Below are 13,048 nucleotides of genomic sequence, written 5' to 3' on the forward strand. Positions count from 1 at the left end.
CAACCATAACCACAAGATCCCTGAAACAACAAATCCAAAGGGAGCAGATTAAGGGTGGGGGGGGGAAAGGAGGGGGGCAGCGAAAGCCTTAATGCCCCTCCTGTGTGTGTTCAGCCCAAGAGGGCCCAGAGGGATGGAGCCCTGCCTAGGCAGCGGGGAGAGAGGCCCCCTAACTCTGGGTGAGATTCAGGTCAGCTGCTTCCAGCGCCCAGAGCATTAAGAACCGTCTCAACACGCGGGCCCGGTGAGCTAACCCACCGCAGGCTTTGGCTCCAAACACGTTGGAAGGAACTTAAAGGTTTTCTCCTTTCCAAGAACTCCAAGAGCCTGATGAATGATGAGTGTGGAAGTGAATGGTGCATTATGGGAGTGTCTCTGGATTAATCGGAAGCAGAAGGTTTTACCACCCTCTTTATCTAGATAGGGCCAGGTAGCTGAGGATAGAGGTTCATCCTATGAATAAATATCTTACTTTACAGGTTGGATATCGACATGAGGGTCCATAGTAGTTTCAGTGGTGGTCTGCAGGTAGTTTAAATTCTAAAAATATATGTATAAGCAAACAGTTTGAGTGTGTATAACTCTTAAAATTCACTGGAAAAGAAACAAAGAAAAAAATAAAGTCTACTTTGGAAATCTAGATTTAAGGAACCGTTACGACAATACTGTTGGCCACCATTTCTGAAAAATCCCCCCCTTAACCCACATACACACACACATACGCATATGGACACACATGCATGAATACACACACACACACACACACACACACACACACACACACACACACACACACACACACACACACACACACACACACACACACACACACACACACACACACACACACACACAGAGACACACACATACACACGCACAGACACATGCAGACACCCACACATGCAGAAACAAATTTTCACACCCACACAAACTCACATGCCATGCCCAATACGCATGCATACATACATTAGACAAATATATAATGTATAACAGGCAGTATGGACCTCCATTCATGCAACACAATGTACACACTGTAGACAATGAACAGCTCACTTCAGACGAGGAGGTGAATGAGCAACACACAGAGTTCCCACAATCCTTAATCACGTATGAACTCGTTGACAAATGTTCTCATTGTGTAGAGGGGGGGTGGGGCTGGGGGGGAGGGGGGCGGGGTGGGGGGGGGGCCAGAGGAACTCCATTTCACTCCAGCCGGAGACCCGCAGAAGAATGGCTCGATTTTCTTAATGGAGCTCGTGGGCAGTGTGGATTGTGTGCGCACGTATTCATCCTGAAGTGAGTGCACGTGGGGAGTAGCACGCACACACACGCACACACACACACATGCAAACACTCGCAAGCACGCATGCACGCGCACACACACACACACACACACACACACACACACACACACACACACACACAAGCGCACACACACGGACACACAAACACAAGTGCACACACACACACACACACACACACACACACACACACAAGCACACACACACACATACACAAGCGCACACACATAAACACACACCAACACACACATGCAGAGGGACGTGTGGGTAGAAGCGAGGTCAAACAGCTGGTCCGGTCTCTGGAAGTGTAAGCAGCTCCCACAGCGTCTCTGCGGAGGGTTGTGGAACACAGTGGACCCACCGGGTCAACTAAATCTGCCTTCACACACACACTGTGACTCCCTACAATGGAGTCAACATACAGTGAATGTATGCAGAAGACGTGTATAGAGATACACGGTTTGGAGACTGAGAATGAATGCTGAATATATACTGACAAAATGCTGACTGAATGAATACTGCAGAGATACTGAATACATAAGGATAATAAACATAGATATAGAATAGATAGATTCCCTATCTGTAGCTGGGGTGTTCAACTCCCAGTCCGTACTGTTCTGAGTACTGTTCCCAGTGTCCCCAGTCTACCTGTAGAATATCATGGAGATGGCAAATACCTCTGGCTCCTCTTCAGCATCTTATTAGCGTTCAATGTCACTTTCGGAAAAAGAACGTAGACATTATAGCTAGAGAATGAATATTAAATACAAAGTGATGGATACAGAGTGACTCTACTGAATTGTTTCTGAATTGATGGTCCATGGATTAAGAATAAATCCAGAATGAATGCTGGGCGTTTGCTTAAAAGACACAAAATATACATCCATCTTTCCAGCCTTTCAAACACACACACACACGCACGCACGCGCGCACGCACACGCACACGCACACACACTTGCATACACACACACACACACATACACTCACAGGTACTCTTACACCCACGCCAACATGCCTACACACACACACACTCACACATCCACACGCACGCACACAAATACACACACACAGTCTTTTCCCAGTATTTGCTAAGTGCTTTGGCGGTGGATGTGTTCTGTAATGAGCAGTGGAGCAGTGAGTGAGCTGTGCAGCCATTGACTTAATGAATACTAAACATCCAGGCTCTCTGGCCGGCGCGGCGGCTGCTGCTCTGTTTATTTATCGTCGTGGAGACACGGTACACCGCCGTGTTGTTAATGCGGTCCAGAGAACGTGTTTTCTCACCGAGAACCCAGGAGTGCGTGGCATCTGGTATTCGCTGACGACAAAATGCACGGACACTCCTTTATTATTATTCACGTTGTTATTGGTACCGGTGTTGAAAACGATTGACTTAATGTTTACTGTGTATTTACATAGTTCAGTTCAAGGTTTGTTTGGTAGAAAATGGCGTCCAACCAGCCCCCAGCGATGGAGGCTGTGTCCCCCGTACTTTTAATCACCCCAATAAACGTTTAATGGCGGTAATAAAGTGATACTTAGTACAACGGGGGGAAACACACACAAACACACTGCATCGTTTCAGCAGCCAATAATTAGCTCCGAGTGGACCCTTTTTATGCCTTTAATTTCCTTCAGGCAGGAACAGCGTCGGAGTATGCAAACCACCTGCCAGCAGTTTATTAAACTTTCTGTATTCTCTGTTTGTTCCTACTACGATTTGATTCGCCGCAACGCTGTGTGTATGCACTCATGTCTTGCCTCTTCGATATGTCTACAGGAATTGTGTGACCGGAAGTTGAGCTTCATTCCTGCCATGTCTGCCGTTTCATTTCAATTCAAATCACATCACACCCACACACAAACACACACAAACAAATGTACGCACACAAACAAATGCACACACAGACACACACATAGTAAACAAAAAATACGCACACACACAAACAAACGCACACAATCATACACGTACACACACGCGCACACACACAAACAAATGCACGCACGCACACACGCACACACGCACACACCCACACACCCACACACCCACACACACACACACACACACACACACACACACACACACACACACGCTATTACAGCAAAGAACTATTACAATTAAAGCACAGACCTCATCTCATTCCAAAGGCATGTTTGAATGTGCTTTGAAATTATAATGATTATAATGAAAAGCCTAGAGTAACTGAAACTCTGTCACATTTCCAACAACCTCCTCATTGCCTAATGATTTAAACAGAACCAGAGCCTCAATAACATAATAACAGGGCTGGCGTTGCACCACATATTACATTCATATCCTGGGGCTACGGTCTCTCCACTCCCAGCCTAAAGCTTCTGGGTTCGATACCCAATGACTTCAGTCTTCCCGGGAGCATCAGTGAACCCAGTGCCCAATGACTTTTAGCCAAAGACGACGGTAACATCAGGCAACCGGTCATCTTGCTTCAGGCAGTTTACGGGTAGGCTAGAGACATTGGGTATCGAACCGGGTACTTTTTGGCTGGGAGGCAACTTGGTGACCACATTATCCCAATACCAATGTTCACTTAAAGACAACTCGGGTTCGGAACGTAATAGAGCGTCCTTACTCGGTGGACTTTACACGGTTCATCTACCTATGTGTGTTCATGGGAAAATCGTATGGTTTCCAGCCACCAGCACGTTAGAAGACTGCTCCTGCCACTACCATTGAGCAAGGCACTTGTCATTGTCAAGGAGGAATTCACTGCACTCTGGCCACCCACAGCCCCAAAGACATGGACTAAAAACGAAACTAAAAATTTCCCAAGAATCCAGAGAAGAAGAAGAAGAAGAAGAAGAAGAAGAAGAAGAAGAAGAAGAAGAAGAAGAAGAAGAAGAAGAAGAAGAAGAAGAATTATACTTCTCTGATCTCTAGTTTCTCCATATGATCACACTTAAGTTATCCCCAAAAAATGTGTTAAGTTAACACATTAAGTGGGTAAAAACGATCTTGCACGCAACCCTCCATTCTCTCGAAGGAACCGACAGCCACAACAGGCAAAACGACAGCAGAAGACTCAATTCTACTCCTTAATCAAAGAAGAAATATATTCTTCCTCTCGCAAAGTACTAGCAGAACACAATTCTTATAGCTACTTACTTCGAGTTCCATCAACAAAACACTACATTTCATGGGGAAAACACACACACACACACCCACACCCACACCCACACACACACACACACACACACACACACACAAACACACACACTCTACAGACCCCTAAGGCTGTATTTTCTATCCTTCCTTGTTTATTCACTATAGGCAGAGTTTGTTTTTTTAACTAACACCAACATGACTGAATATTTCATAAGCAGTCTTGCAGTCTGTCACAATGGGGAATCATTTGCTGTGTGTGTGTGTGTGTGTGTGTGTGTGTGTGTGTGTGTGTGTGTGTGTGTGTGTGTGTGTGTGTGTGTGTGTGTGTGTGTGTGTGTGTGTGTGTGTGTGTGTGTGTGCGTCTGCGTGCGTGCGTCTGCGTGCGTGTGTGGGAAGACGGAGGCTGTGTTTTTGCTCCGGGCCGTGCAGCGCTGAAACCTGTCAGAGGTCCTGAGGGAGCACATTTAGCCCTGCTGACAAAAGGACTATTGATGTCCCCTCGGTGCTAGGCTTCTTCTGCTAGCATGACGGACAGACGGCTACTGGTAGCAAGCTCACGCAGTCGCTAACACAGCCGCTGATATGGGCTGCATGCAAAAGGCATAAGCAAGCTACAGTGCAAACACCTGCAACCACACACACACACACACAAACACATGCACACACACAAACACAAATACACAAACATACACACACACACGCTCTACTACCTGCAAGGTACTTTATTTTTGTTTGTAGTAAAAAACCAACCAATGCAACGTTCTGCACACGAACACACCCCCTTGTGATACATTCACGGTTCTTTTCGACTATTTTATTTATTGTAAACAACCAATACAGCTACAACCCAATGGCTAGGCGTCATGCTAGGTGTTGTCTAAATGAGATGTTGATGACCTAACTGGGATCATCTCTCTCTCTCTCTCTCTCTCTCTCTACTGCCCACCCATAGGGTAAAGCTCATCCCAGGGCACGCCCGGCTTAACAAAGCATGGAGGTATTTCGGTTGTTAGTTTTCTCTGGGGTTTTCTCTTGAGCAATTCTACAACAATCTCTTCTATGAATGTAAACAGGGGAATTAAATATTCAAGAAAACAATAAAAAGTTCAAAAACTGGTAATAATGACCCGATTGAACTGTACTGAACATCAACAAAAGAAATAATCGTAAACAATTAATCATAATTATATATTTGAATTATTTTTATAATGTTAATCTTTCCAGGCTTGTTCATCTTGAATTCTTAGCTGCAAGCCAACTCAAATATATATAACAACCCAATATTTCAAACAACAAGGAACTGTCGCCTGCCTCATGCTGTACCCCAGAGTTCCCCTCCCTCATGGCAGGGTGGAGGATGTGGCTAAGTGCTGTCACTTGCTGTCTCAGGGAGACGCTGGCATACCTAGGGGGCATTCTAAGAGTGTTCACGGCTTCTGCCAGGTAAGGATCCACATCGGAGAACAGGCAGGGCTTCAGACATACTGATTGCTGTGTAAATATTATGAGAAGTTGGTCTTGCAGTAATTAAATCTATGTGTGTGTGTGTGTGTGTGTGTGTGTGTGTGTGTGTGTGTGTGTGTGTGTGTGTGTGTGTGTGTGTGTGTGTGTGTGTGTGTGTGTGTGTGTGTGTGTGTGTGTGTGTTTTTGAACAACCTTTTAAATGTTGTCCTCAGATTACTGAATCGATATTTTTGGTTGGAGCGGTGAGCACTGACCCATGTTTTCCTCCCCGGTACAAACTGTCTGTCTGAGGCGTATCTGCGTTTCCCTTAGAAATTGTTTGGTGAAATAATTTATAGATCAAAATCCTTATTCTATCATTACGTGTTTGTTGTTTTTCTTTTTACGTGAGTGACCTTTGTGTTAGCTGGAACAGCGTCAGTCTACTGTTCTTTGGTTGCCAACTGCATTGCATTTTGGGTAAAGCAACAACAACAAAAAAAAAACCCACAAAAGGCTTGTTGTCAGGGACAACACTCCAACTGGCGCAAAACCCCCCAAACTGCTATTTGTTTTCCAGGAGGCTCTTTATGTGTGTGTGTGTGTGTGTGTGTGTGTGTGTGTGTGTGTGTGTGTGTGTGTGTGTGTGTGTGTGTGTGTGTGTGTGTGTGTGTGTGTGTGTGTGTGTGTGTGTGTGTGTGTGTGTGTGTGTGTGTGTGCTTGTGAAATAGTATCACTTCTATGATCAGGAATTACACTGGAAATATATGTGCTGGATAACAACAAAAGGCTTGGAAAATGTCTCAGAGCACATATGGGGTACTTGGCAAGATCTGGCAGTTGGAGATAGCAGCAAGAAGTTAGGGCCAAATAAAAGAAAAACATTAATTTTTTGTTACTATGATCCACACACAGCCTGTTCCAGGATCGACATTGTTTCTTTGACATATTTATGTGCTCGTCCAAACCATGGCCGATCATGTCCTACTCGTCTTACCTCTGAGGTCCCACACTCGACTCTTTGACCACAGACGACAACGATAGCCAGTCGGACCCAGAAATCAGCAAGCTATATAAATTACTATAGCAACTGTCAGTTAAAAAAAACGCTATGTTAACATTACTCAATTCCCCTGGGGGGGAAAGGCCTTTCACATGGTGCAATATCCGTAACACTGGACGGGCTAAACTCTGGCTGAACTTGGCAGTCTTCGCCAACAGTAAATGGAGGTAGTGTAAATAACAACGGCCACTGACAAATGTGGCTGCTGAAAGTGGATGTTATATTTCTGGAGTAGGCTAAGTAAGTATAATAAGTACATTCACAGCTAAAAAAGAATCCAGTCGGAAATTAATAGCTTTCTGCAAATCTTCAACAGATCAATTGTTTTTTAATCCCAACAGTGGAGTCCTTTTCCCATTAATGAATACCGTCCATGTCAGAAATCAAGATAAGACCATAATTGAAAGAGTCAATGGTCATCTTAACTTTTATTTTGAATGTCCTGAGAAATGTTGCTATGCATCGTTTGATCAGTGATGAAAAAAATTAATAATATGAAGAGCGCTCAGCTATAAATATAAACATAGAGGCTAGATGAATCATGTATATCTTCACATATCCCTGTGCACTGATATCTTTCATCAACCCCATACAGAGATCACTATCCTCTTTGTTGTGTTTTTAAAAGGAGACGACATGAACGCTGGAAAGCTATTGGCTGAGATATGTGATAATGCGTCATCTTGTTAGTCTGGCAGTTTATTAGTGCATCTTTATTAATATAGTCAAACACAGCACGCAATCCCCCCCCCCCCCCCCCCCCCCACACGCTCCTGTACCCAGCACCACTCACCCATCCCTGTCCAGTTTGCTAATGAGGACTGCAGTGTGTGTGTGTTTGTGTGTGTGTGTGTGTGTGTGTGTGTGTGTGTGTGTGTGTGTGTGTGTGTGTGTGTGTGTGTGTGTGTGTGTGTGTGTGTGTGTGTGTGTGTGTGTGTGTGTGTGTGTGTGCCTTTGGGCTTGTGTGTGGGTCCACTGTTAGCTCCTTGTCTTCTTAGGATGTTTTTACAGTAAAGCATCCTTGAGAATAATTGGTTTAATTCACAGTCAAACTGAGGGACCAGACGAACTAAACATAGGCTTTTACTGGAGGGAAACCATGACTACATACGATACAACACTGTCTCGGTGCCAAGTTACACATTTTATTTAATAGTTGATTTTGTGTCTCTGTTTACAGGATGTGCTTGAAGTGATGAGGAATGAGTAAATGATGATGATGTTGGTAACTATATGTAAGGAGCTGTGCAAAAACAATCAAAAATAAAATTAAGAAAAAACTTAAATAGAAATGTAACTCTTTGTACAGTAGCCTCAAAATCTGTCCGTTAACTTAACCTGGTTACAAAACTCTTAACACCAGACATCTGTGAATTCACTGTGTGCCCTAATTTCCTATCTTATCTTCCTAAATCTCCCCTCTATTATGCACATTCCTGATTGTAGTTGTGATTTTACAAAAGCGACGACAATCATCTAAAGTCAAGATAAAGCGCTGGATCCTGCCTTGGTCGGCCATGTTTCTTAAAAGCGTATTCCTCTTATGTCTTCAAGGGCTGGGTGGAAACACAGCTCTTCTGGCCAAACGGACCAGCGGCGGTGGTTCTCGGGCCGCCCCTTCAACAAAGACGCAGTAAGTCTACACAGTAGACACCGGGAGCGCTAATTGACTTCTAACATCGGCCCTTTTTAGGTTTTGACGAGAGGAGATAAGGCTGCTTTCCTTCTGGCCGGAGTGGACAGAGAGATAGAGAGAGATAGAGAGAGTGAGATAACGAGAGGGGAAGAGATAAAGAGAGCGAGATGGAGACTGAGATAAAGAGAGAGAGGGACAGAGATAAAGAGACAGAGATGGAGACTGAGATAAAGAGACAGAGAGTACAAGGGGGGAAGAGAGTGAAAGCGAGAGATGGTTATAGAGAGAGCAAGAGAAAAAGTTTAAGGGAGAGAGCGAGAGAGAGTGTGATGGAGAGATATCATGCGAGAGAGAGAGAGCGAGAGACAGCGAGAGAGACAGCGAGAGACAGCGAGAGAGACAGCGAGAGAGACAGCGAGAGACAGAGACAGAGAGAGAGAGAAAGAGAGAGCGAAAGCAGAGTGAGAGCGAGAGACCACGAGAGGGAGAGAGAAGGCGGAAGAGAGCGCGAGAGACAACGAGAGAGCAAGAGACAGCGAGAGAGAGAGACAGCGAGAGAGAGAGAGAGAGAGAGAGAGAGAGAGAGAGAGAGAGAGAGAATGAGAGAGAGAGAATGAGAGACAGCAAGAGCGAGAGGGAGAGAGAGAGAGAGAGAAAGAGAGAGAGAGAGAGAAAGAGAAATAGAGAGAGAGAAAGAGAGCGAAAGAGAGAGCGAGAGACAACGAGAGAGGGAACGAGAGACAGCGAGAGAGAGAAAGAGAGAGAGAGAGAGAGAGAGAGAGAGAGAGAGAGAGAGAGAGAGAGAGAGAGAGAGAGAGAGAGAGAGAGAGAGAGAGAGAGAGAGAGAGAGAGAGAGAGAGAGCGAAAGAGAGCGCGAGAGACAACGAGAGAGCAAGAGACAGCGAGAGAGAGAGAGAGAGAATGAGAGACAGCAAGAGCGAGAGGGAGAGAGAGAGAGAGAGAGAGAGAGAGAGAGAGAGAAATAGAGAGAGAGAAAGAGAGCGAAAGAGAGAGCGAGAGACAACGAGAGAGGGAACGAGAGACAGCGAGAGAGAGAAAGAGAGAGAGAGAGAGAGAGAGAGAGAGAGAGAGAGAGCGAAAGAGAGAGAGCGAAAGAGAGCGAGCAAAAGACAGAGCGAGAGACGGCGAAAGACAGCGCTAGAGCACGAGCGAGAGACAGCGAGAGAGAGAGAGAGACAGCGAGAGCAAGAGAGACAGAAAGAGAGAGAGCGAAAGAGAGAATGAAAGACAGCGAGAGAGAGAACGAGAGCTAGTAAAAGCGAGAGAGAGACAGTGAGAGTGAGGGAGAGAGCGAGAGATAGAGAGCGCGAGAGAGAGAGAGAGAGAGAGAGAGAGAGAGAGAGAGAGAGAGAGAGAGAGAGAGAGAGAGAGAGAGAGAGAGAGAGAGAGAGAGAGAGAGAGGGGGAGAGAGAGGGAGAGCAAAAGAGAGAGAATGAGCTCTGTACTGCTCCTGCTCTTTCTGTGTGGCTGGTGATACATGAGAGTGAGGTCACGGGCGCGGGTCCCTTTCATCTGCATCACAACAGATAACAACCACCGTGTTTTTGTTCTCAGTGTTGACCACCTGCCGGCCCGTCCTGACGGTTCATGAATCACAGGCGTCTCCATTGTTGTTGTTATTATCTTCTCATTGCGTCACAGCTGATTGTCCAGATAATCAAATTTAAATCGACTTAATCAACCAGGCTGAATGAGGAACAAAGAATATCGATAAGCGCGTGTGCATGTGTAAGTGTGTGCCTTTTTGCGTGCCTGCGCAAGTACGTGCGTGTGTGCCTGGTCTAAGGATTCTCACCTTACATTTCAGATACAAGTTAATCAAGGGAGTGTGTGTGCTTGAGAGAGGGAAAGTGAGAGAGAGAGAGAGAGAGAGAGAGAGAGAGAGAGAGAGAGAGAGAGAGAGAGAGAGAGAGAGAGAGAGAGAGAGAGAGAGAGCACAAGACACCGTGTGAGAGACTATTGATCAAAGAGAAGATGGGGAAAAATAGTCAATAGCTTCAGCACAGAGCAAGAGAGAGAGAGAGACAGAGTAATTGGACGAGAGGAGAACAGGACCGATAATGAACAGATAACAGAAAATGAATTAGAGGAACGAACAAATAGGGAGAGAAAGAAATGAGGAAGAACAGAACAGGATGGTAGAGGAGGTATAAGGGAGAAAACACACAGGATTGATGAGCGAGAGGAGCGAGCAAGATTATGAAGAGAGAGAGAGAGAGAGAGAGAGAGAGAGAGAGAGAGAGAGAGAGAGAGAGAGAGAGAGAGAGAGAGAGGGAGAGGGAGAGAGGGAGAGACAGACACAGAACCCAAATGCATCACGCTCACCTCCCAGTGAAACGGAGTGGTCTGCAGAACATTAAGAGACATTGATTTGTGTGCGTGTGTGTGTGTGTGTGTTTGGGTTTTATACGTGTGTCTTTGAGATATTCTATGTGCGGCCCGTCTCCGTCCGTCCGCCCGGATTGTTTACTGTAGCGACGTGCGCGCACTGCGAAGACACCGTGCTCAGCGCTGGCCGGCCGAACGGAGTGCGGTCAATCAAAGTCACTTTGGGCTCCAGCGGGCACCGTGACGGGCCAGGAAGCTGTCCCCCCCGCCACACACCACGCCAGCCTCTCATAAAAAAAGGTATTTCTAATAAGAGGGCCATATTTTATTCAGAGAGAAGTAAGTGAGAGGCGGCTGGCATTTCCTTCCTCTATCGTCCCTCAAAACGCATCCACGTTGGGTTAATTCTCCTATTGGTGCCCTTGAGCAAGGCACCAGCAGTAGACCTGGAGTTGGTCTCCAGGTGCTTCACTGTGGCTACCTACTGCTCCTAGTGCTGCTAGTGATGGTTCAATCCTCCTAGTGCTGCTAGTGATGTCTCCATCCTCCTAGTGCTGCTAGTGATGGTTCAATCCTCCTAGTGCTGCTAGTGATGGCTAAACTCTCATAGTGCTGCTAGTGATGGTTAAATCCTCCTAGTGCTGTTAGTGATGGTTCAATCCTCCTAGTGCTGCTAGTCATGGTTCAATCCTCCTAATGCTGCTAGTGATGTCTCCATCCTCCTAGTGCTGCTAGTGATGTCTCCATCCTCCTAGTGCTGCTAGTGATGGTTCAATCCCCCTAGTGCTGCTAGTGATGGTTCAATCCTCCTAATGCTGCTAGTGATGTCTCCATCCTCCAAGTGCTGCTAGTGATGGTTCAATTCTCCTAGTGCTGCTAGTGATGGCTAAACTCTCATAGTGCTGCTAGTGATGGTTAAATCCTCCTAGTGCTGCTAGTGATGGTTCAATCCCCCTAGTGCTGCTAGTGATGGTTCCATCCTCCTAGTGCTGTTAGTGATGGTTCAATCCTCCTAGTGCTGCTAGTGATGGTTCAATCCTCCTAGTGCTGCTAGTGATGTCTCCATCCTCCTAGTGCTGCTAGTGATGGTTCCATCCTCCTAGTGCTGCTAGTGATGGTTCCATCCTCCTAGTGCTGCTAGTGATGGTTCAATTCTCCTAGTGCTGCTAGTGATGGCTAAACTCTCATAGTGCTGCTAGTGATGGTTAAATCCTCCTAGTGCTGTTAGTGATGGTTCAATCCCCCTAGTGCTGCTAGTGATGGTTCAATCCTCCTAGTGCTGCTAGTGATGGTTCAATCCTCCTAGTGCTGCTAGTGATGGTTAAATCCTCCTAGTGCTGCTAGTCATGGTTCAATCCTCCTAGTGCTGCTAGTGATGGTTCAATCCTCCTAGTGCTGCTAGTGATGGTTCCATCCTCCTAGTGCTGCTAGTGATGGTTAAACTCTCATAGTGCTGCTAGTGATAGTTAAACTCTCATAGTGCTGCTAGTGATGGTTAAACTCTCATAGTGCTGCTAGTGATGGTTAAACTCTCATAGTGCTGCTAGTGATGGCTAGACTCTCATAGTGCTGCTAGTGATGGTTAAACTCTCATAGTGCTGCTAGTGATGGTTAAATCCTCCTAGTGCTGCTAGTCATGGTTCGATCCTCCTAGTGCTGCTAGTCATGGTTCAATGCAGATGACACATTCTGAGGTATAGTACCTGTCCGTATGCAATGATAGCTAAAGAATAATAATATGAGTCTTGCTGTGGCTGTTGTAAAGGAACACACTTTCCAACCCTCCTCTGGTGGAGTGTGTGAAAGTGTGTTGCAGCAACGGAGGGATGGAGATTTGTGTAAAGCATGAGTTACTTTAGTTATGCATTTCTGGTCCGGTCTGCCAAAAAATGACTCAATCTGATTGGAAGCCAATCAAGTACAAAGTGTGTGAACCAGTTCAGACTGTAATCTAACAAACTGGTACATACTGCCCATCGGTCAGAAACATCCTGTAACATTTGTTAAATAGAGATGCAACTTAACCTAATTACAGAGGAATGAAGGGACACAAATCAGAGATTTGAGTTTCGATAACTATAATGAAAGACAGCGTGGATATCGAAGTTTGCAAA

The 13,048-nt window shown here is 45.8% G+C and overlaps 1 protein-coding gene across 3 annotated transcripts in view; it reads right to left on the reverse strand.

Annotated features, from left to right (window-relative positions):
* The window catches only part of dipk1c (divergent protein kinase domain 1C), a 34,782-nt gene that overhangs the window by 17,385 nt on the left and 4,349 nt on the right, over positions 1 to 13,048 (reverse strand). The window lies entirely within an intron of this gene.

Source organism: Gadus chalcogrammus, chromosome 23, assembly GCF_026213295.1.
Source record: "Gadus chalcogrammus isolate NIFS_2021 chromosome 23, NIFS_Gcha_1.0, whole genome shotgun sequence".
NCBI lineage: Eukaryota > Metazoa > Chordata > Actinopteri > Gadiformes > Gadidae > Gadus > Gadus chalcogrammus.